Below are 26,938 nucleotides of genomic sequence, written 5' to 3' on the forward strand. Positions count from 1 at the left end.
ACGTATGTCTGTTTTTTTTTTTTGACATCATGGACCATAAGGCACATACTAATTCAGCGTGAGCAGGACAACTCAATAAAACTGAATATAAAAAAAAACAAAAAACACAAGTGACGGTGAGATATGAAGAAGGCAGATTCACCAGCTTTTGTGTATCAGCTTTTATCCCTCCAGATGAGAGAATGTCCAGTTCCATTGCCTCAAAACACCACTCACATCTACAGTTATTGCCAGTTTCAAATAAAAATAGCGTAAGATCCTTAGGGCAGTAGTATGTTTCGTGACAGAATAAAAGTGGGAAAAAAAAAAAACCAGTAACTTTTACAAGTAAAAGTACTATAAATGTACACAGCCTGTTACAGACGCAAACCAAATATATGTGTGTACTGTATAATATTAACAATAAGAGCAGCTCACTACAGAAAACAGCAAATATAGGAGGCAGTGGGGATTGAACTGGGGACTCTTGATTACAAGTCAGCAAATCTTACCGCTACACCACGGAAGCTGTTGTATCGTCCTTGAACCGTTCATGAAAGTGCTTATTTGATCTTTGGACTTCAGGCTTCACACATTATATAGTTTATGCCTACATTTTGTAACATTTTTAACTAAAATATGAAAAAGTTTCTGTTTTAACAATGTGTTAACACAGATAACTGTAGGAACGGAACACAAATGAAATGCATGTGTTCCAAATAATGATCTATTATTTCCACGCTAAAACTCCAGCAGTTCACTCCCAGATAATCAAACAAGGCATGAGCTGGGAGAACTTTGTGAACGTTCTGCAATGGTGGGGGGATGGAATAGCAGGCTGCTTGTTGCTTGTCTTAATCGGCACATTTACAGGACAAATGACGCTGACAAAAAGGTGCAAACGGATTTAAGGTGGGCCGGATTTATGAGTTTTCCCATAATTCTAGTGTTACTTGTTATGTATGCTTTCTGCTTTTTCTGTATAACGTTTTTGTTAAACAAAAAATAAAAAAAAAGCATTTTGCATGACTAAATTGATTTCTCATTTAGGATTAATCTGGTTTCTGGTGGCATTATTTTATACTAGCAAAATACCCGCACTTCGCAGCGGAGAAGTAGTGTGTTAAAGAAGCAATGAAAAAGAAAAGGAAACATTTTGAAAATAACGTAACATGATTGTCAATGTAATTGTTTTGTCACTGTTGTGAGTGATGTTGTCATTATATATATATATATATATACACACACACACACATAAACATATATATACGTATCTATACATATACACATATATACATACATATATATATCTACATATTTACACATACATATACATACACACATATATACACACAAATACATATATATACATATATATACACACACACACACACACACACACAAACATATATATACATATACATACATATCTACATATATACACACACAGCTATTTCGTATCAGTGCAATACGCTGCTTGTTAAAACGGATAACTCCCGATCTTACGTGCAAGTCTGTGTGGATATTATGAACTATATATTTGTTCAAGTTCTATTTAAATTTTAAATAGAAGGAATTTTTATTTAGTCGACAGAAATATCTTTGGTAGGAATGGTAAAAACAGACAGGAATATTATTCGTGAATAAATCAACTCAAACCTTAAACAACTTATAATATTTTGCTCTCCATAAAAATATATCCTGTCTAAATTATACAAGTTAGAAATAAAGTAAACGTTAAAAGAACAAACATTCAAATTTCTTTACTCTTATGTAATTTTATATAAAAGATAAACTTAGATTTTAAATATCCCAAAAGATTTTGCTCTCCATAAAAATATATCCTGTCAAAATTATACAAATTCAAATATGAACATGCTGCATAACAAAACCTGGAAATATAAATAAAATGTGTTCCTTTCAGCAATAACAAATCAAATCATTCAGTTGTCTTTGCTCATATGTCATTTTAGAGCTGGACGCCTGGCATCTTTTTTTGGCAACAGGTTCGTTTCTGTTTGGTGTGAGGTTCTGTGTTGTGGAGATTCTCAGGATGGATTGCAGGTGCTCATCAGTGAGGCGACTCCTGTGTGCTGTTTTGTTAGTCTTTATCACTGAGAAGAGCTTCTCACACAGATATGTGCTACCAAACATGCACAAGGTTCGAGCCGCATGTAGACGGACTTTTTGTTCTTCAAAGTCACCAAAGCGCCGTGCAAACTCAGTGCGCGCTCAGTTTATCAGCAAAGTGCGATTTGGGAACACCGTAGTGACGACTTGGTTTAACATTACTTGGCAACAGGGAAAGTGGGGCAAGGTGCAAGGTGCATTTGTGTCTCCCATAAAAGCAGCTTCACTTGAAATCACTTTGTGATTGTGCACGGTAAAACGTCCGCTGAAGTGTCAGATTCTTATTTAATTATTCTGCTTTCTGTATCTTCTGCATTGCATTCAGGTTACCCTGATGTTTTGTCTCATAGTGCCGTCTTAGATTAAATTCTGTAATTACAGCCACATTAGCTCCACAAATGAGACACACGGGTTCAGTAAACATATACTCAGCCTCCCATCGGTTTTAAAGGCTCTATTTTCAGAATCAACTTTTCTCTTCAGCATCGTGTGAGCTAGCTTCGCAATAACTTGCAGCATCATAAGCTAGACTTGATTAACGCGGTAAGTGTTCGGCAAGGCAGCTGAAGCGCTGCATTATGGGATCTGTAGTTTATTGTGTTACCAGCGCTTCATATACCCGGCCATTAATAACAATAATACAGTATATAAAATGATCTCGCGGGCGGATATAATTACACGGGCGGATGTGGCCCGTGGCCCTTGAGTTTGACACATATGGACTAAATAGAACTTGAAAAGATATATTTTTTCAAATGTGATCGCGCAATTCAGATAGAGTTGACGCAAGACTACAGCCTGCATGCCTCAATAAGTCATCCTCCCTCGCTCTTACTTTTTTACCGTTCATCTAATGAATACACTGAGTATGGCTTTACCAAAACAATCATTGATGGCGAATAAAGTATCCATTATTCGAGTATGTAGATCGGGATATATATATATATATATATATATATATATATATATATATATATATACACATATATATATCGCAGGAGAAGTAGTGTGTTAAAAAGCTAGAAAAGAAAAGGGAACATTTTAAAAATAACGTAACATGACTGTCAATATACAGTATTTGTTTTGTGAGTGTTACTGAGTGTTGCTGTCATCAAGGATTTGATTATCATTATTTCTTTCAATCAGGTTCGTATTTGTAGGATGTGTTGTGTTCAAGTTACATTCCGTGTTTGTCAATCGTTGTAAAGATGACAGGTTTCATTCATCGATTTGTTTCTTACTGCATCAATAAACAGCTCGTCTTCTTCTTTATCTGAGACCTGACACACTGCATGCACGTTTTTTACACTGTCTTCCTTTAGCGGACATTGACTTTTTCCACGTGTGCTTTGTTTCCGCAGTAGCTGGATTTATGAATATGCTTATCAGGCGCTTCATATTTTTGCTGCCTTTTCAATTGTGTAATTGGTTTTGTTCAGCTCTTTGGAACTGTTGCTTTTATCTGTGCACTGCGTCAGTTCACGTGAGCCGCTCGGTGTACATGCATCAAGGTTCCCAGCTGTGCTGGTGCCATCTCTCGCTATGTCCATGGCTGTATTTAATGTTACCTTAGTCCTGGCACTTAAAACTTTCTCTCGCAGTTTCGCTGAGTTTGTGTCAAATACCACCCTGACCATCTCATCTTCCTCTCCATAAGCACAGTCCTTCACCCGTGAATATTTACCCGTGGCAGTTTGCTATTGGATTGCCGCTGATGGACGGCCTTATATGGGCAGGCACTAAATTACAAACGCCAGCGGCAGCCTGTCTATGAACTTAATCTAAAGTGTAGGTTTACATCGTGCTTTGTTTCAAGTAGCAGAACTCATGAATATGGTTGTATATGTCACTCGCTCGCTTCTTATTGTTTCGCTGCCTTCTCAATTATATAATGCATGTTTTCTTCAGCGCTTTTTGGAGGTCTTCCTGGTTTTCTATGTACTGCGTGATTACGTGGGAGGCGTGATGATGTCACACGAAACTCCCCCGGCGTTGAAGCTCATCTCCATTACAGTAAATGGAGAAAAACTGCTTCCAGTTATGACCATTACGCGTAGAATTTCGATATAAAACCTGCCCAACTTTTGTAAGGAAGCTGTAAGGAATGAACCTGCCAAATTTCAGCCTTCCACCCACACGGGAAGTTGGAGAATTAGTGATGAGTGAGTGAGTGACTGAGTGAGTGAGTGAGTGAGGGCTTTGCCTTTTATTAGTATAGATTAGTGCTGACATTTCTTTGGTCTTGTACTAAGTAAGCAAATCTCAAGAATGATCATATTCACAACAATGTATAAAGCTAAGAAATAATTCTACATGCTACGTCAAATTGTCATTTTCAAAAGTAATCTAAAGTATTCAACATAAACAGTGTAGTAAAGCAATCTGATATAGAAATAGAATGCTTAACTTACATTTTGTGTTTTCAGCTTGAACTCAAGATGTTTTTTTTTTTTGTTTGTTTGTTTTTTTAAACTGCAGCAAATTTGGACCTACAGGGACCAGAGTTTGACACCTTTAATCTAATTTAACTGAAAACATAATGTACTTTTCTTCAAGACACTGTGGACTCTCACATGTTTTGAATATGTTAACATAAGGGGGGATAATACTATTCCCATGGATATTTATCCAAATGAAACACTTTTCAAATTTCTGTTAAAAGGCTTTCTTTCAGTCACTCGAGACATACATACCAAAAAAAAAACACAAAGAATGACTGAAGTTCAGATGCTTCAGTGATACTCAGTTTGAATTTTATACCAATTCTATCCAAGTATCTCACTAAACTCTTCAGCTAATTGTTAAAAGTATATACTGTACATACATGATATGTGTTACTTTAAATACAGATATAAAATGCTTTGTGAAGATCACCATTAAAATAAAGATGGATTAAATTGTAACACAAAAAAATCCCAATTTAACTTTAATTTAAAAAGAATTTTAGTAAATCTTGCACTGTTTCATGTATTATAAAAATTGAAGTATTTAATATACTCCGTTGTGAAGTCATACTGGGACTTGAAGAATTTCAGTTCTAAAATTGTTGTTAGATTGCACAGATTCATTACCATCTAAACAAAAAAAAAAACACAGTAAGAGTAAAATGCAAAAACAATTGAACATGCCCAGAAAAGCAAACACACATATGTAAACTAAGCATTTTCTTTATATTTTAGGAACATTACAAATTAAACAAGAAAAAAAAACAATTTGCAGAAACACAATTCTGCTAAACTATGTTGCCTCAGTAATATTCTAAACTGTATATTAATGTTGGGAGTAGAGATGTTTCAGCAGAAATATGCAGGTCTCCTGTAATTATGATGTTGGACACTTTGAAAGTGAATTTAATACAAATTAATATTAAGATGAATACTGCTTAAACTGACAATTACTTGCACATAATAAAATTTCAGATTGTCACATAATTTTATAAAATTACACATTACCATTCATTTTGACGTTAATCTTCGTGACAAGGTGTACTCAGTTCAGAATTTACACTTCTACTTTAAGTAGTAATTAAGAAACAGAAAATGATTCAGTAAATAATCTAAAATATGTACCAACTACATATGTTTAAGAGATTGGTTGCCATACTATTTGAGTAATTCAAAAACAAATAAAAACTTAAGACTGTAAAAAAATAAATAACTCATTACTACTTACTTGTCAGCTGAGCCATCCATTTTATGACCCAAGGTATAGATTCCAAGTGTATCAACACAGCAACATTTAAAATGAAGGAACAAACCCTCCATGGGAAGGAGATGTTCACAACAAACATTCACATATTCATCCACAAAACGTAAATCGAGATTAGGTAGTCAGTCTAACAGTACTGTATGTCTTTTGGCTGTTGTAGAAAATATGAATATTTGAAGAAATCCATGGAAATATTGGGAAAAGATACAAACTTTACAGAAAAGGTGCCAACTTTTTATACTTTTTTTTTATAATTGTATTGATTTTATTAAACTCAAATAACATTCCATACAAGTTTTACAAAAAATAAAAAAAATAAAAAGTTGCAAACAAGTCAACCCCCCCACCCCTAAGAAAGAGAGCTAGGCCAGCAGTGTAAAACTTTATGGTAGTAAAAATAAATAGATAAATTAATAAATTTAAATTCATAAAATGTTTTATACTTAACAAGAGCTATAGTGCCATAGAGGCAACACTATCTACAGTCTTGGCTGACATAGAGGTTTTAAGCATGCACTGATAGTACATTGCCGCAACCACCACATAACGAACCACCTGAATTAGGACCCAAGTGCAGCATTTGACGCCTCAGTAACACACTGGAGCAGTGCAGGTTTTTTTTATGATGGTGGAGTGCCAATCTTGCCACCAACTCCCTCATTTGCTCTGTAAGTTGGAGGGCCTGTGTGTAGGGCTGGATGCAGCAACTGCAGGTTAAGGGCCTTGTTCAAGGGCCCAATGGACTAGAATCACTTCTGGCATTTATAGGATTCGAACTTCAATCATGCTTCAGTGCAGATCCCTAGCCTCAGAGCCATCACTCTGCCCACAAGAGGTAATAATCTGCTGCACTTCAGCTTCTATATGTATAATTAAATTTTGCATATTTTATTATTTTGCATTACTCCTATTTGCACATTTTATAAACGCAATAGTAAATCAGTAAACAGAAAAAAGTAAAATCACTAGGCAAATACAGCAGAAGTATAGCTTGCAATAACTACATGAAAATCTTCCTCTTTCAGCTGCTCCAGTTATGGTTTGCCACTACGAATCATCTTTTTCCATTTCCTCCTGTCCTCTGCATCTTGCTCTGTTACACCCACCACCTGCAGGTCTTCTCTCACTACCTCCATAAGCCCCCTCTTAGGCCTTCTTCTTTTCCTCTTACTTGGCAGCTCCATACTTTGCATCCTATTCCCAATATATCCAGCACCTCTCCACTGCACATGTCCAAACCAATGCAATCTCGCCTCTCTGACTTTGTATCTAAACTGTCCAACCCAAGCTGACCCTCTAATGTACTCATTTCTAATCCTGTCCATCCTTGTCACACCCGATGCAAATATTAACATTTTTAACTATGCCACCTCCAGCTCCGTCTCCTGTTTTTTGGTCACTGCCAATGTCTCCAATCCACATAACTTAGCTGGTCTCAAAACCATCCTGTAGACCTTCACTTTCACTCTTGCCGATACCCGTCTACCTCAAATTACTCCTGGTACTCTTCTCCACCCACTCCAACCTGCCTACACTCTCTTTTTCAACTGTCTTCCATACTCCTTGCTACTCTGAACGATTGGCCCAAAGTATTTAAACAGGAGTGCTCGTGGACTGTCAACCTGTCCATTACCAATGCAAATAAGAAAGGGCTCAGAGGCGATCCATGATGTAATCCCACTTCCACCTTTAATGCATCGATCACTCCTATAGCAGACCTCACCACTGTCACACTTCCTCGTACATATCCTGTACAAGTCTTACATACTTCTCTGACACTTCCCACTTCCTCAAACAATACCACAATTCCTCTCTGTACATACTGTCATGTGCTTTCTCCAGGACCACAAAGACACAATGGAACTCCTTCTAGCATTCTCTATACTTCATCAACAATCTCAGTGCAAACATTGCATCTGTGGTGCTCTTTCCTGGCAAGAAATCATACTGCTGCTTGGTAATTAATCATCACCTCCCTATGACGATGTGGGTTCTGCTCCATGCTCCCTCAGCTGTTTGGGAGCCCTTGAACCCTACATCGTCAGTAATGTCACCGATGAGCTAGACAATGAGGCAATAACACAGCAAGGGGATGATGAAAAACGTGCAAAAGTGCTTTTATTAAAAATATCAAAACAAAAACAAAATGTTCAAATAAAGTGCAGTGGTTTTCAAAGTCTTCATCAAATAAATAATCCATTAAAAGAAATGTGGAGGTTAAAAAACATACAAAAACAATCCTTTAAAACGAGGTTAAAACGTTCATCAGGAAGCAGTCTTTTCAAACACTAAAAGCCGGGTGTCTTCAGCTACCATGGCGGCTCCCCTGCTACACCCATCTGGGCTGCTCAACTAGAGAGTCGCCTACCTGCAGGAACAGCTGCCCTTCACTCAGGTCCGGTAGCCCACCGCTCCTTGGCTAGGTCGGGATCCCAACCGGACCAAGACCTGGACAATTTTCCCAGCGGCCAAGACACTCACGCCAGGACTACACCAGCCCAAAGCCTCATCGACTCCTGCTCCTATTAACGGCCAAGTCGACTCCTCTACCGGTCACTCCAGCGACTTAAATCACTCAGTTGGAGCGACCGCTACCTTCAGCCCCACTGAATGTTGGCGAAACACTCCCCTAGTGGGCACTCTTCCCAGCTGCCTGCTTTCTCCAACTCAAGCCTGCTCTTGCTCGCTTGCTCTTCCATACCGGCGCTCTCTCTCTCACTTCCTGCTTTCTTCAGCAACCTCTGTCTCTTTCTCTTTCCGTTTTTTTGTAAACTGTTCTCCCTAACTGACTCGCGCTTCTCTATATATGCAGAGAGGACATAGTAGCTGCAGCACATTAGCCACAGGAACAATCACGGATGTGGGCGGTTCCTCACCTGTGCACTAGGTGAGAAACACCCACTCCGCAAATCACCCTGAGGCTTGCTACGGCAACCAGGTGATTATTTATTTAAATAAAACTGCTGGCCTTTCCTGAGCGAGCTGTGGATCCATAACACCAAACTCCCTTCTTAACATAGCTTCCACTACTCTTTCCCATAACTTCATGCTGTGGCTCATCAACATGAAAATAACATCTCTATATTTTGTTACTGTTCACGACTTTTAATTAGTATGTTAAATGATTTAACACTTCAGTACATGTTAGCTTTTGCCCTTTGAAAAGAAAAGCATACTTGTGTGTTTACCGTTTCTATGGAGTAATTTAAAATAAAATGAAAAAAAAAAAACACACACTGTTAGCTTTACAGAAGAACAAATACAATACAAAAACACACTTATAAAAAGAGACATTATTCAGCACTCAAGAAGCCGAGACTTGGCACATATCCTGAGTTTACAAATATTTGCATGGATAGAAACCAACAAAATGGCAAAGTCATGTTAAAAAAATCTTCATTTCTATGAAGTAACTTAGAATGACTTAAACAACAATCATCTACTGATGTATTCTTAATATAAATCAAACCTTAGGTGACTAACATGGCAAGTGTATCTTTAGGAAAAGAAGAAGAAAAAAAAAAAAAACATGCAGAATGCAATTGTAAAAAATAAATACATGGACTACAGCCTTTAGGAGCAATAACAAAACTATTCATGTTCTCCATGAGCACATCAATGTCAAACATTATGCTAGAGAAATTTTTGACACACTCCTCCAAAAAGTAAATTGATGATTGAAGGTATTTGTTTATGCACAGCTCTCCTAAACACCCGCCACAACATATCAATAAGGCCGAGATCTGAACTTTGACATCACCATGTTAAAAGCTTGATTCTTTTCTTTTAACCCTCACCATTCAGTGGTAAATTTCCTAGTGCAGTTAGGATCACTATTCTATTGTATAATCCAATTTTGGCCAAATTTTAGTTGTTAGGCAAATAGTCCCACATTTTCCTCTCAAATGCGCTGGTAAAATGAATGAACTGCTGAATGAGTTGCCGCTCTTCGTTCCTACTTCTCTCTTACAAAGTTTACATAGAACAGTCTTTTGTTCTGTATCATTTTGTCTAAAGCCAAACCATTTCCAAACAACAGACTAATTTGTGTTTGGTTTTAGAGAGAAGCATCAGAGGTCCCCACATTGAGCGGGCAATTGGTGTATGCAAAAGAATTGTTGCATGTTTTTCCTTTAGCTGGAAAAAAAAGGGATTTGACCACAACACAGAAAGAACTCAATCTGCCTTCCCATCAGCTCATAACAGAATCCCCTACAAGATGGGGGTGAAGGGCAGCAATGATACAGAGAGTGCTGGAACAAGAGAGGGCCATCACCCAAGTTCTCTCATCTGACAAGAAAACCAGACATCTGGCACTTACATGGCAGGACATAGATGTACTAGAGTCAACTGATAAAGCTATTCGACCCCTCCTGGAATTTACAGATGCACTCTCAGCTCAGTCCTATGTTACAGTCTCCTATGTTAAGCCAGCGCTACACCTTTTTCAAACCAGCATCTTGGCTCACCAGCCAGAAGACACAGAGCTCACTATGTCAATTAAGACCAAAATTCTTGATTATCTGAGAGAAAAATTTGATGAACCTGCCACCCAGCAACTACTAGACATTGCTTCTTTTTTGGATCCACATTTCAAAAGATCATACATTCCTGAGTAAAATTATGAAGTGGTCAAACACAGATGTGTCCGAAGTGGAGACCCTTCAACATGATGAGACCAGTGCCCAGCCTGACTTAGCTGGGGAACTTTCAGAAGCAGCTGAAGCATCACCACCACCAGCCAAAAAGGAGAAGCAAAGCCTTGGTAGCTTCTTTAAGAGGCCAACATCTTTATCGACATTGTCTGACAGAGATAAAATTGAAGCTGAACTTTCAACCTACATACAAGCAGCTGAAATTGACACCGAGACAAATCCACTTGCATGGTGGAAAGAGCATAAACCAATCTTTCCAACTCTCAGTTGCCTTGCAAAAAAATATCTCTGCATACAGGCCACTAGTTCGCCCTCAGAAAGGGCATTTAGCACAGGTGTCAACATAGTGAACTGCCACAGGGCATCTTTAAAGCCAGAGGCAGTTGACAGACTTGTCTTTCTTGCACAAAATTTGTGAAATTGTGTTACCTGAATGAATGTTCTTGCCACGCTTTGTTTACAAAACATAGCTTAAAAAGAGCATATTGAAACATTATTAAGTTTTTTTTTTGGCAAACCTAGTAAAGTAGATAAAGCATCTACTCCTACGTCACCTAATATTCAGACAACTGGCTTTCTTGCGAAAATGTTTAGATGTGTTTCTTGCATTATTGAGTATATTTTGGTTTATGCCTATGATGTAAAGTTGTAAGTTTGCAATTACATGTAAATATCTAAAGAGCAATATAAATGTGTGGCTTCTTTGTTAAGTAATAATAGATAGGAAAAAAATATTGTTGCATATCGTATATTGACTTTTGGTCCAAAAATATTGCAATTTGAATTTTGAGCCATATCGCCCAGCCCTATGTACAAGTATTACTTCATTCAGCTACAGCTTGGATAACCTAGGAAGTTCCATCGGGTTCTTTTTAGAGGAAAGTAAATTTCCTAGTTTTAATGAAAAAAAACATTTATCAGTTGTTTTAAGAGCAGAATCACATTTCTATAATATTTACAACATGTGTTTTTGATGTTTCTTGCTTCATATGACCTGATCTTTGAGTTAACTTTCTGGGATGCCCATTCCCAGGAAGATTATGTATGTAATCTAAAGTCTCAGGTTCTCTCTCGTGGTTTAAAAAGTAAAAATAAAGAATAATAAAAAAACATGTGTAGCACACCACCATTGTAGCCTATCTCCTCAAATTGAAGAAATGCAACCTCAAGTGCCAATAGAAAGACATTCTACTTTAAATTTAAGTCCACAGAAATGTATAATTATTTTTAACAAAAAAAAAATGAATGAGAGAAGTCAAATTAAAGTGATGTTCAGTAATGGAAAGGAATCTTGCTGAAACAACTTTTTTTTTTTTTTTAAAGCACAGAATGACTTGCTAAACACCAGTGCCTGAGCCTTAATGCTGTACCATCTGCATCATGTGATTTAAAAAAAAAAAAAAAAACACATACATAGAGGACTTCTGTCCTGAACAGGTGTTACTAAGTAGTTGTGCATTGTACAGCACATAAGCTTTCACTCTCTTCCAGTCATATTTTAAAATCAATAGACAAGGTAAACAATTTTAAACAAGGCCTAATGCCCATATCAGCAGCAAGTTGCTGGAGCTGAAAAAGCAACTTGAAAGCTGGTGTTGAGCTTTACCTATCCCTGAATAGTGAGGTAGTGAGTCTAAAGTGTGCATGTCACTTTGAAAATTGGGAAGTTTAGGAAATATGCTTGAACATTTGTCCAACTTCTAACAAGCAAGATACATAGTTTCTGCCAGCAGTAAACTTTCTGACCATTCTTCACTTCATACAGAAATACTTTCACACATTATACCTCTCTCAAAGCAAGTTCAATGGGAAGGTCTGGACTATACTATAACAACATGTATTTATATAGCAAAGGTTTATAGACAAAAGTAATCAAATTGAATTATAATAATAGTTAACTCAAGACATGCACAAAAACTGTAAATGTAAGAAAATAAATCTGCAACTTAATAAACATGGTCAGACAGCTTGTGAGAAGAAGAAAGCAAAAACTTCAGCTGGCAAGAATCATGAAGAAAATAAACATCTAATGGTTCCATGCCCAAAAGACTACCCCTGCCCCTTCAGTGCATTCAAATGCAGTATACAGTGCATCCGGAAAGTATTCACAGCGCATCATTTTATCCACATTTTGTTATGTTACAGCCTTATTCAAAAATGGATTAAATTTATTTTTTTTCCTCAGAATTCTACACACAACACCCCATAATGACAATGTGAAAAAAGTTTACTTGAGGTTTTTGCAAATGTATTAAAAATAAAAAAAAACTGAGAAATCACATGTACATAAGTATTCACAGCCTTTGCTCAATACTTTGTCGATGCACCTTTGGCAGCAATTACAGCCTCAAGTCTTTTTGAATATGATGCCACAAGCTTGGCACACCTATCCTTGGCCAGTTTCACCCATTCCTCTTTGCAGCACCTCTCAAGCTCCATCAGGTTTTATGGGAAGCGTCGGTGCACAGTCATTTTAAGATCTCTCCAGAGATGTTCAATCGGATTCAAGTCTGGGCTCTGGCTGGGCCACTCAAAGACATTCACAGAGTTGTCCTGAAGCCACTTCTTTGATATCTTGGCTGTGTGCTTCGGGTCGTTGTCCTGCTGAAAGATGAACCATCGCCCCAGTCTGAGATCAAGAGCGCTGTGGAGCAGGTTTTCATCCAGGATGTCTCTGTACATTGCTGCAGTCATCTTTCTCTTTATCCTGACTAGTCTCCCAGTTTCTGCCGCTGAAAAACATCCTCACAGCATGATGCTGCCACCATCATGCTTCACTGTAGGGATGGTATTGGCCTGGTGATGAGCGGTGCCTGGTTTCCTCCAAACGGGACGCCTGGCATTCACACCAAAGAGTTCAATCTTTGTCTCATCAAACCAGAGAATTTTGTTTCTCATGGTCTGAGAGTCCTTCAGGTGTCTTTTGGCAAACTCCAGGCAGGCTGCCATGTGCCGTTTACTAAGGAGTGGCTTCCGTCTGGCCACTCTACCATACAGGCCTGATTGGTGGATTGCTGCAGAGATGGTTGTCCTTCTGGAAGGTTCTCCTTTCTCCAGAGAGGACCTCTGACAGAGTGACTAACAGGTTCTTGGTCACCTCCCTGACTAAGGCCCTTTGCCCCCGATCGCTCAGTTTAGATGGCCGACCGGCTCTAGGAAGAGTCCTGGTGGTTTCAAACTTCTTCCACTTATGGATGATGGAGGCCACTGTGCTCATTGGGACCTTCAAAGCAGCAGAAATTTTTCTGTAACCTTCCCCAAATTTGTGCCTCGAGACAATCCTGTCTCGGAGATCTACAGACAATTCCTTTGACTTCATGCTTGGTTTGTGCTCTGACATGAACTGTCAACTGTGGGACTTTATATAGACAGGTGTGTATCTTTCCAAATCATGTCCAATCAACTGAATTTACCACAGGTGAACTCCAGTTAAGCTGCAGAAACATCTCAAGGATGATCAGGGGAAACAGGATGCACCTGAGCTCAATTTTGAGCTTCATGGCAAAGGCCGTGAATACTTATGTACATGTGATTTCTCAGTTTTTTTATTTTTAATAAATTTGCAAAAACCTCAAGTAAACTTTTTTCACGTTGTCATTATGTGGTGTTGTGTGTAGAATTCTGAGGAAAAAAATGAATTTAATCCATTTTTGAATAAGGCTGTAACATAAAATGTGGAAAAAGTGATGCGCTGTGAATACTTTCTGGATGCACTGTATAATAAATAAATAACTATGTTAAAGTTTACTGATATATCTTTTTTTTTTTCTTCAAGCCTGAGATAAAATTGAGAAAGCCTTGAAGCTGCAACAAATCTGAACTGGTGCCATGTAGACTAAAGTTTAGCTCCAGAGCTGCATGGTTAATTACCCCGTCCAAAATCTAACATAAATAGGCCTATCATTCTGTTGGAACATACCGTACTTTGATTCCATTCCTTGTGAACTCTAAGGACAGTAACAGCAAGTTGCTGAACATGTTCAATGTCTTTTGCTTTAGCTCTAAATTAGCATGTTTAAGCGGTCAGTGGGGAATGCCGAAGATTTTTTTTTTTTTTTTGAAGACAAAAAAAATCATTGATCTTATATTTTTGCCAAAATGTACATTGAAGTTGCAAACTTTTCTCTGTTGTAGGTCATCTTTGTGAAACAACACATCTACGAAAACTGTGTTAGCTTTCTTTAGTTACACACAAAATTGGGTTATTTGAAAAGTCTTTGGCGTGACACATTAATCCTCTCATGCTTATAAATCAGCATTGCCACACATGTGGCTTGATGTTGAATTACATAGTGGTAGGCAATGAGGTTAGGATACCCTAACATGCTTTTGTTAACTAGACAACACATACTGTGGGTATACACCTAGAGTTACTCAATGCTAAAAACTAATTTTTGATATGATTGGATACAAGTTGCACATGTACCTTATATACTTATTTTGTATAAAACATCCTAAGCTTTATTTACAAGTGAAGGAGACTAGTGTTTACAGTTCGCTATAAAAATAAGATAACCTGCAGCAATATTATTCATTAATAGGCAAAGTGTACATTATGCTGTAGGTTTATTCTTATGTACTTAAGTAACTTGTATTTTTTAATATTAATGTAATCCCTAAAATATTCATTCCTATTAATGTCAACATCCACCCAGTGTTGGGTGCAGAAGTCACAGTCTATTCTAACAGCACTGGGTACAAAACAGGATTCAAACCAGGAAGGAGTTCTCCTCCATCACAGGGAGTGCATACACGCATACTCACCGGACTCTGAATCCATAAGGTAGTAGTACTCATCTCATCTTAATCCGACCCCAGCTGTTGCAGAATTTCAGCATGATGATTCAACTGTGTGTGTTTGAATATTTATTAATTTATTATTCTCAGCCCAAAATAGCAGCTGCTCCCTTAAGATGTGCAAGTGTTTCATTGATTGAACTCTTCAGTGATATACAGTATTTGATAAGTAACACTGAAGTGAGAATTGTCAGGTATCTTATTAGAGCTTTAGAGAGATTGTGCTAACCATCTTTCCCAGAAAAAAACATTATCAGAGCTTAATCTCCCAAAGGAGATGCATTTTTTTGAAGTTCTAAAGTAATAAAGTGCTTGCAATACAAACACTATTCTCCATTAGCAGGAAATGGGGGCTTCACGTTATGAGACTTCCTGTGGCCCAACCCAGCCATTTTATGTTAAAAAGATTTTAGTTGTCAATGGATTATTCAGACCCCTTTTCTGCTGTTATATGATTTTTCTTTTATTTTTAATCATCCCAAAGGGGACACTTACTAAATGGTACACTCGTATCTCATTATTCAATATGTTTATGCAACTGGAACAAATCTAACTAGGTTTTAAAAGGGTAGGGCACTAATCACATTTATAAAACACAGAATTTTTTTTTTTTAAATAATTACTAGTTATTTCTTAAAAAACAATAGGTCAGTATAATTCAACAACATACATAAAAAATAGCATTAATAAGGCAGATACAATTAACTGCCAAAAACAAATACATAGCCTAACTTCGGCCTAATACACATCCACCTCAATACAAACCCCCAAAAAAAAAAAAACCACCACCACAAAGCAAGGCTAGCTTAAACGGACAGGCTGTAAATTCTAAACTAAGTTTTCTTTGACAGCAAGATGAGCATATCACGTGATTCTGTTTTTTGAAAAAACAATATTACCAACTGTACTACACAGTGTTTCTGATATAGAGCTAGTAGTTAGGGCTGCAATGATTAGTTGACGTCAACTACAAAAAATCGTCGACACGTATTTTTTATTGTCAACGTGTCAAAAACAGAACCTTCAATAGAGGCATGGGTCACAAAGAACCACATTGGTTTTTGTAACTGCAATGCACTACATGAATGGCAGTATTGTTTGTTATTGTTTGTCAAGACACACAAACTCCTACCAACGCAAGCATCCTGGAGCTGTGATGCCTAAACCAGTCACTCGGCCGCTGCCAGCTTGTAAACATACAAGACTTGTTCACAGTACAATCCACCTCCCACTTTTTCCCTGCGATGCCACCGAAAGGATCAACACAGGCTTGTGAGACTTTTTATCCCATTTCTAATTGAGCTTCCTTCAACTTCCCTAACCTCCACTATTATTCACCACAAGCCTTTTAAATGGTTTATCCCCTAATGTGTATTCTAATTTGAGAATCATGTCTAGCACCTCAACACATTACAAAGTGAATGAATGGTCTCTCAAGGGATGTTTTTGATTATTATTTGCAAAGTGTCAGCTCACACATTGTTAAAACAGCAATTAAGATATTATAAGAGAAAATACATATCGCACACCCCTAGCCTGGATTTTTTACCCCAATGTTTATTATGTGTCAGTGTACGTGTGTATTGCTTTGTATATATTTTGCGTTTGCCATTTTGTAAAATTTTGTTAATTTCCGGAATCTAATTAAGGTGTAATTCACAACCAATTTCTGTTAAAAGTCATACAAGTTTGCACCGCGCCTTTTAGCTTACGTTCAGGATAAGTTTCATATTAAACGTTTCGATCAATTTAAATGCCTGTTTTGCACTTTAATGTTTTTATTTTTAAACCTTTTTTTTTCCTTGATCATTCCGAGAATGCACAGGATCTCAGAGTTTGGGCAGGGATGCAGGATCAGGCCGTTAATGAGCAGCAAAAATGCAGTTTACTTCAGTCATCACTATTTCATTTACTGACCCTGCGTTCAATCATTCAGTTCCTTTTTACCTTATTTAATCTTATTCCCACACTGAAATGAAATCACTAAAAAACAAATAAAAATGGGCAAAATCAACATAAGCTGTTTTCTAACTATTTTGTATCTGTTATAGCACAGAGACAGCAAGTGAGTAAGAGTAGAAGTGTACAAAGTGAGACAGGCAAAAAGAGGAAAAAAAGAAAGGCATCCTAATAGCAAAGAGGGTAATGCATGTTGAGTAATTGAAATCCCATCTCCCAATATTTAAGCACCAACCCCTTAAGAATAAAACACTGAAAAAATTGCAAAGCATGGTGAAGTGGTACCGATGTTGCCACACAGTAAGGAAACCAAGGTTTGCATCCCAGGTACTCCCTGTTTGTGTGGAGTCTGTGTGTTCTCCCCGAGTGCTCCAATTTCCTCTCACAGTCCAAAGACATCCAGGTTAGGTTGACTGGCGATACTAAATTGTGTGTGTGTTCACCCTATGATGGACTTGCGCCCTTTCCAGGATTTGTTCTTGCTTTGCGTCCTATGCTAGCTGGGATAGGCACCACCACCACCACCAATGACCCTGTTCAGGACTAAGCAGGTTAGAAAATGTTAGAGTCATGCTACCAGACATTCTAGAGGCACATCCATATGTGCCATCTAATGCAAAAAAAAAAAAAAATACAGGTACATCAAAAATACGCTTAAGATTAAATCTGCCAATTTTGAGTTGCAGCAATTTGAATGTTTACATGTGTCAATCAGCACAAGCAGCCTGCTATCCCTTACCCCACCGTGACAGACACAAAATTCTCAGAGCTGAAGTCTCTTTATCTGGGAGTTAGGTGTCTGGAATTGTATAGGGTCAATAGGAGAAGGAGGTTGGTAGCATGCACGGATTACATCACATTGCCACACAAACCACAAGGCAAACAACACATATTGAGATCAGAGTACAGGCATGCAAAAGGAAACACCTCAGCGCCTCACTGAGCAGCATAAGGTTTGTTTTTTTTTTTTTTTTTAAAATAGTGGCTGGAGTGCCAATCCTGCCACCAACCCTCAGGTTTTCCCTGCAAGTTGGAAGACCTGCTTGCAGGGCTGGATGCAGATTACCGTCATACCTAGGACTGACAGGATATATAATATATTGCTATTTGGAATGCATACATCTCATGTGTGTTCAATGTCTACAACAATCTGTGTAAATGTATGGTGACAAAAAATGCTCAACACATAAAAAAAATCAATCAGTTATATTCTCTCAGTTACATTCATGTGGTATAACAAACTAGCCTCTCCCTCTCTGAGTTGATGTCATTTATCTAAATTATTTTCACAAGAGCAGCGATGACCACAGTTAGTTCTGGCCAGGCATCAACCACAGCATTATCATCATGCGGCATTTGCATTTTGCCAACAAATACACCCATGTAGAAATTGTGAAAATTGACAGATTTGCTGTGATCTCGGACATCTGGCAACATTTTGTTGAAAACTGTGTTTTCAGTTTCAACCCAGGCAACATATTACTGTTGATGAGCAATTGTTTCCAACCAAGGTACGTTGTCCTTTCGTGCAATACATCTCAACCAAGCCTAACACATTTTGCATAAATTTTTGGATTGCGGCAGATTTAGAGACAAAGTACATTTGCAATGAAACTAGTTATTTAGGAAAAGATTCCAGTTATCCCACAGAAGAAACACTTTCCGAGATGGTGGTCATAATGCTTATGAAGCAGTTTGTGGACAAAGGCAGAACTGTAACAACAGACAACCTTCTTCATATTGCTTTCACTGGGCAATAGAATGCTGCACCACAACACAAATCTGCTTGGCACCATAAATAAAATCGTATGAGAACTTCCACCTGCAGCTAAAGTCACTTAAGTACACGTGCAATTCTCCACGCTAGTGTTTAGATCTGACAGTGCCATGTTGATGGTATATGCACCCAAAAAGAAAAAGTCTGTCTGCATTCACAGCACCACGCACATAACATGAAAACTGGGCAAAATCAGGGGGAAAAAAAATTTTGTTCAAATGACATAGTGTTTCCAAATAATGACATTTTCATGCATGGATGTGTGTGTCCATTCACTCGAGAGAGCAACAGAGTCAGAGACAGATTTGATGTCATTCAAGTAGTTACTGGAATATAAAATAAACACTTTCGCAAAGTTATAACAAAACAAGTGTGATTTTATTCAAGAATAAAACTAAATAAAAAAAAAATTCAAATGACAACAAGATACCAAGAAGACATGATTCACCATCATTTTGTGTGTCTGCTTATATCCCTTCAGCAATATCATTTACAAGTAGCAAAAATTAACACCGGGTGTTACAGATTCAAATCAAATGTGTGTTTTTATTATATAATAGTAATAATAATAGCAGCTCACTACTCAAAACAGTAAATATGGGGAGGACATGGGATCAAATCCACAACCTCTTAATTATGAAGCAGCAGTTCTTACCTCTGCACCAGTCAAGCAGACATGCCTGTTTTGTCATGTGTTGATTGATATTTGGGCTTCAGTTTTTACACATTAACAGCAACATGTAAATTGAATAATTTCTTTGATTATATTCTTGAATAAAAGCACACTTGGTTTGATATACCTTTTGCAAAAGTGTTTATTTGATATTTGGTCTTCAATCTTCACACATTATGCACTTCATGTCAGCATTTTGTGCTTTATTACTATAACTTGAAAAAAAGTTTTGTTTTAGTTATGTAGAACATTTTTTGCCTCGCATTTCCAGTCATCCTACATTTACACAGATTGTTCAGCACACATGAAATTTATGTATTCCACATAATAGATTATTTTGCCCTATACAATTTCAGACATGTAACTGCCAGATAAAGAGACTTCAGCTCAGAGAATTTTGCATCTGACTTTAGCTGCCTCGGTGGGGTATGATTGAGCAGGTTGCCAGCTGCCAGTGCTGATTGACACATTTGCAAAACAAAGATGCTGATGAGGAGGTGCAAAGGAATTTAAGGTGGCCCAGCATTACAAATATTTTCTATAGACTTTAGGGATTCTAGTGCTAAGGAACAAGAAAAACTGATAACTTTAATAATCTACAGTATGCATGCCTCCTTCACATCTTTTTACCTACAGGTGCAAGAGCACATTCCCACCACCATACAGCTTTATTTTAATTCTTTTTTGTAAGCTGTGCACTACTATGTCACTGGTGGTATATGACAATGGCATTCCTTGATGCTTCCCTTCAGTCTGCTCACGGTGATCATGTGTCATTCTCCTTCTTAAGTTAGAAACGTCTTCAAATACACTCCCTCGGTCCAGTACAAACCTTGCTGTTCACTACACAGGTGTCACTTTTAAATCCATTTTGGTATCAAACTGGACAGCCCACCACTGGCCATTGTAAAACTTCAGTTCTATGTGGCCAATGATAGGTGCCCATGCTGCTGTATTACTACCATCAGGGTGTCTGCTTTTACTACCTTCATGAATGAATAGTTATTATAGATCACTAGCTAAAATCCATATTAGTGAAATGATGGTCCTGTTCAAAAAGGAGAATAATGTGGTCTTGTTTGAACTATGAGAAGGCCTTTTTGGACTGGGATAAAGAAGTTTATTACAGTGTATTCTATGGTATCGTATGGCTATATCAATAAAATGAGCTTCTGTGAATTGTTGTTGTGCGACATTTAGCTCCTACATTTGAAGAATAAGATTGTAGTAGATTTTAAGAGGTTTAATGCTAAATCTGTTCACTGAACTTCACATTTTTCTCATTTTCTGGTTTGTAATTTTCAATAAGAGTGTAATTGTACATTTTTATATTAGTGCTGTTCATGAATGATGTTGTCCTTTTGGTCCCACACTGTGATCACTACTGTGCATTGGAATGGACTGCAGCTGAAAGTAGAACCTCCATATCTAAAGTCATGTAATCTCCCAGAAAATACAGGTTTATTTCCTACAGGTACTGTGTGGTGAGCACCTTCACCAGCGGAAAAAGATCAATTACCTAGGGGTCTTGTTCACACATAAGGATGAAGGTTATCCTGACTGACAGCCAAACTGACAGAGGGGCAGCAGTTTTCCAGATGTAGTAATCAAATAACTCAACTTACATATTTAATGGTTTGTGTTTGTGTCAGCTTGAATTAATGCATCTGAAAAATAAATGAGTAATAATACATACACCAGTTTACTAATGAAGCTTTCAATATCATTTAACACAGCATCTTACTGTTTGTTTACTTAAAAAAAATTAGTCTGCTGAGATGAAGAACAACACATGAATGATCAAACCAGGTAGCACATCAGTCTCTTAGAAACTAGAGAAAAAAAACACCTTGTTTGGAATGTTATGAACAGTTTTATGTACAAATATAGTGTTAAATAGTTCACTGTTCATTTTTCATGCATATGATTTTGTTAAACACACTTTAAGAGACATTTTTGTAAACTTCAAACATAAAATTCAAAAAAAATCATCCAAAAATTTAAATTTTGATTTAAGAAAAAAAAAAACTTTTCCTATGACCAATGGCACATATACCTAAAAAAAAAGTAGAAAGCACTTCTTGTAAATGTAAATGCAATCCAAAGCAGCTATCTTTTTGGTTAAAAAAATCTTACCGTTCAGAACCTCAGTATAATTTTTTTTAATACCCTCAGCCATCAGGAAGAGTTTATATCCCTTTAAATTACTTTCTTCACAAGTACCAAAATTACAAATACTTCACAAGACAGCGTGAAGTCCTCCCTGAAGAATTTAAGTGCACAATTGGATGTAATTTCAGTCCAGTTACTGAGTTATAGGTGTTGATTATCAAATGATGAAGACACATCAACAGTTGAATGAATTCAACAAGTCAGATTATGAAATAGGAGGCAATGTATTGAATGGAAAAACTGAATTGTGGCAGAAAACCTGGTGAAAGTGTTTTCTTAGGCCAAGCATGTAATAGTCTCCATTCTAAACCACAACAGAAAAAAGAAAAAAAAATTTAAAAATAGTTTTTACAGAAATATATAACAATTACATAAAATAGAACAATAAATCACAACCACTACAAAAAAAAAAACAAAGCAACCAATCAATGAAAATAACAGAACGTAGACAAAATGGAAAAAAAAGAAACAAACAACATTGTAAACAAAGACTACATAAAAACTTTTAAGGACAGATCAATATACAGTTTTAAAAGAGTGCATGCACTACAGAACCTCCTGAACAAAAACGTAAAACAGTCTTGAGAAATAAGACGTTGTAAAGTTGTAATTTAATGAAAAGGAAAAATAAGCAGCAATTGATTAAAATTTTGACTCAAACTTCTAAGCAACCATTTAAAAAGAAAATTAAGTGCACACTGAATTATAAAGACAATATAGATAATAAATAAGGCGACTGCGAAGCTAACTAAATTTAGCTAAAAATCTTTGAGTGAAGAAATCTTATACCCAAGACTGACGCATAGATAGGGTGTCTGATGCTGCATCTTATATCAGTACTAAGAAGTTTTCGTCTCAGTTTAATAGTCCTGCGCACATTAAACTAGCTTTTCTCGATGAACCAATTCTGACCTCTGGTTACAAACAAATCGCCCGAAGCACCTAGGATACTTGACAGCAAGCAGAAAACTAGTAGCCGCGTCTTTTCAACAACCTCGTGAAACATGCAGGGTCGCTTTTCCCAAAGCAGAAAAGCCATTCAGAGTTCAAGCTGACCAGGGACCACTTCAAGGCGTGTAACTCTATATTGTTGTCAAAAGGAAACAATGAGCCAGCCAGCTGAAATACAAGCCGAAAGCCCGAGACACATGCAACACAATACACTTGCATGCACATGACATGGTACATGGGCACACGCCTAAACACCGGTTCTCTCTAGCTTCAAACTACTTAACGTTGTCGTTTTTTGGCTTTAGCCGTGCTTCTGCAGCCTGTTGCTAATCATAATGTTTCTACAGTCGTGTTTTAACTCGGACGTTGAACTACAGACTGTGAAAAACACATAGCCGAAACCCGTACGAGTGCGGACAAACTTACCCGCAAGTAGAGTCACTTCTTTTTCAGACATTCACTTTTAAATATTCGGTACACCATGCCATCTCACCAAGAGGAAAGCTAAAACCAGGTAAATACAAATGTATCCTGGTAATAGTAATCTTTCTTTAACAACATGCCCTGCAGACAAAAACTGTGCGGCAGTGAAAGCTCCAAACTGGGAGGGGGAATTGTTATTTAATAATGCATAAATAAACCACCCGTAACGTTTTTTGTTCCTCACTCCATTAATATTTACTCCGTCCCGCGCACCACCAGCTGACTAGCTTCGCCAGCTTCAAATCATTTGACTGCTTTTTCTGGGCGGGCCGTTGCTTTGCTAACAATTTAACTGATAAGGGCCAAAACCAATCGCTTAATGCGAAGGTAGGGACTTAAAGCACTGTGTCTCTTAATACCAGAAATATCCAGTTGCCACAGCGCTCGTTTCTTAAGGTAAAGGAGAGGCAGCAACTGGGAAGCAGTATTTTTTATTCATCTGCAGGAATTTTATATCTCTAAGAACCTACAGGAGTTGTATGACAGTCGCCTTTTTTGCACCAGTCGTCTTTCCTTTTAGACTTCTGGAAGGCGGAAAAATAGCCGACTAATCGCCCTCATTCGCTGCATATCTTTGCTTGAAAAGAACAGATCCACCCCAGCCTTGCATACACTTCTGAACGACTGAATGTATATAATCCGAAGTCTGTTGTTTTAAATATTAATGTTAAATGTTTTATTCATTTATTGCATGCGATCTAAATAAGTAGCTTTACTTATTTTTAAATTGTTCTAAACCTAAAATCTCAACATTCCTAAAATATATATATTTTTTCATATAATACAATAATTATAGATTTTCCATCGTTATATAATGTTTGATAATTTACATATATAACTAAAAGTGATATATAATTTTTACTCATAGCTAAATATATATCTGAATATTTAGATGAAACAGAGGGGAAGCAAATGATGGAAAACAACTTGGCATGATGCAAGGAATGGCGTTCTGAGTGGACAGTAAGCCCTGAATGATTTACTGTGTGTCCGGTGAAAAAAAATTGGCAAAGGCTGTCTGGAGGACAAGAGACCAGGATTAGCAAATAGCAGCATATTGGTATAACTCAGTGGAAGGTGGTTAGAAGTATGATAATGTATAAGTGCTCAAAACATAAAAACTTGGGTGAGACATTCAACTCTGAGAGGAAGAGTGACAATTTGACTGATCCATAACAAGACTACACAAGATACATATAACTGCACTGAAAACCTGCAGATGTTATAATATGTGTTTATTATGTTCTTTATTTATTATTTTTATTCTCATTCAGTTGTTTATGTGACACAGGAAAAGAGCTACATGATTGGGACCATTGCATTTGTAATGTCACTTGTAGTTATGCCATAAATATAGTGCCAGGTTCAGTGTAGGTTATTCTTCTTTTAGACAAACAACAAAAAACGGAAAGCTGTTTCTCAAGTTGGTTTAGCATGTGTTTCTTATCTCCCTGTCTTTTGGTTTACTCACAAGTAACTCCTGGTGATGAAATTCAATCATGCAAATTAACGCTTCAGAGCCAGCTACAGGGGATCATATAAAACTATCTCTATAAAGCAATGTAAATGAGGAAGAAATTACTGGCACATTGCACTGAAATTCACAGTAGCAGTGCAGTGCTACATTTGTGTCAGAAATGGAATGACAGCAAGGCTTACACTCTGTCATGTTTCAGCCAAGGTATGGTACCTGATATGTTTATTTTCTTTTTCTGTGTCTTCTGTATTTACAGTATTATGAACTATTATTTTTCTGATAATTAATATATTTATTGTTACTATTATTCTGATTATCAATTTCCTATGTCTGTATTATGCATGTTCCTTTTTGTTCATTGCTTGCCTTGTGGGTGGAGCCCCCAAGAGATGGGGTCACCCTGATGTGACCACTGAAAGACCACCCTCAGCCTGTATATTTTAAGGTTCATTGATTGCTGTTCTGGAGTTCATTATTGAAAGTATTGATTTTTCTCATTCTAGATTGTTTTTGTTCTGTTTTGTGGATCATGTTTTCACAGATTGCTATTTGGGAATTGTTAGATATGGGTTGTCTTTTTATGCAAACCCTTTTTTCCCTCACTTTCTTTCTGTTTTCTAACTTTTCTGTGTTTCTTTTATGTATTACAAATAAATATCTTCTATAAAAATGTTGGTAATGACGGTTTCATTATTTAATAAGTTTTTCAGAATTTTCTGAGTTGTTTTATGCCTTGGGGTATCCTGGAGCCCTAGAATGCAATTCTTGCATTTGTTTTTTTTTTTTAATTAGAGCTTACTTTTGTTTCTTTAAATTATTGTGGACCTTATTTGCTGCTAAATTTTTTTTATTAACGATTACCACCATTTTTGTCATCCCATCATTAGGGCAGCTTCTATATTATTAGGATCGTGTCTTCCGAGATCGTAAACTGCCAGTAAAGGTGCAACAGGTTAACACTAGAATTACCAGAGTCTACGAAAAAACTCATAGATCTGGCCCACCTTAAATCCCATTGCACCTCTTTGTCGGCGTCTTTTGTCCTGTAAATGTGCCGATAAAGACAAGCAGCAAGCAGCAAGCAGCTTGCTATTCCACCCCCCCACCGCCGCAGAATGTGCACAGTTCTCCCAGCCCATGCCTTGTTTGATTATCTGGGAGTGAAGTGCTGGAGTTTTAGAGTGGAAATAATAGATCATTATTTGGAATACAAGCATTTCATATGTGTTCCATTTCAACAATAATCTGTGTAAACACATTGTTAAAACAGAAACATTTTTCATATTTTAGTAGTAAATGACAAAATGTAGGTATAAACTATATAATGTATGAAGCGTGAAGGCCAAAGATGAAATAAACACTTTCACAAAAGGTTCAAGGATAAGACAACAGCTTCCATGGCATAGCAGTAAGATTTGCTGACTTGTAATCAAGAGTCCCCAGTTCAATCCCAACTGCCTCCTATAGTTGCCATTTTCAGTAGTGAGCTGCTCTTATTGTTAATATTATACAGTACACACATACATTTGGTTTGCATCTGTAACAGACGGTGTACATTGTCACACATGTGCACATGGGACGCAGCTAAAGGGCTTGAGTAAGGACAGTTCCGAGACATACCGGGATGTGGCAGAGTGCACTGACTCTTTTTCTACCTTGCCTGCAGACCATTCATGGAAGATTCCACCTGGTCCTCTTGACATCACTTCCGGGACCGAGCCAATGGAAGAAGACCTTGCCGGCTCCGGCCCCTGTGATGTCATGTCTGGGCTCGCCCCAATGACAGAAGACCTACAGGAGCCTGACCCCTTTGACTTCACTTCCTATCTCCCCCTTTAAAAGCCTCCACCTTTTCCCTATTCCCTCAGTTCTGTTTTGGACTCAGTTTTGTGCACAACAGCGCTGTATTCATTGAAAATTACTTTTGCAGCCAGGAAACCAGATTATGCGGGTGGCTGCCCCAAACCTTTATATGACTCTGTCTGAAGTTTGTGACATTGGCGTAGTTGGCAGGATGGAGAAGTCCCAGACGAGAAGGGGACAGAACGTGCAATGCACCCAGGTGGGAGCGTACCGGGGCCGAGTATTCAGGCGGGGAGGGTGTCCCATGGTTCGGCAAGACCCGTTGCAGGCTCCGCTCCTCGCACGCATAACTAGGCCACCTAGAGAGGCCAGAG

At 37.6% G+C, this 26,938-nt stretch overlaps 1 protein-coding gene across 3 annotated transcripts in view; it reads right to left on the minus strand.

The window, feature by feature from the left end:
* The window catches only part of eps8a (epidermal growth factor receptor pathway substrate 8a), a 402,686-nt gene extending 379,141 nt beyond the window's left edge, over window positions 1-23,545 (minus strand). For 2 of the 3 annotated variants that reach the window (XM_039769996.1, XM_039769994.1), the window contains exon 1: window positions 23,228-23,545. The gene's annotated coding sequence lies outside the window, so the exon portion shown is untranslated. The remainder of the gene's footprint in view (window positions 1-23,227) is intronic. The other variant, XM_039769997.1, reaches the window with a different exon arrangement.
* Between the last annotated feature and the right edge of the window lie 3,393 nt (window positions 23,546-26,938).

Source organism: Polypterus senegalus, chromosome 11, assembly GCF_016835505.1.
Source record: "Polypterus senegalus isolate Bchr_013 chromosome 11, ASM1683550v1, whole genome shotgun sequence".
NCBI lineage: Eukaryota > Metazoa > Chordata > Cladistia > Polypteriformes > Polypteridae > Polypterus > Polypterus senegalus.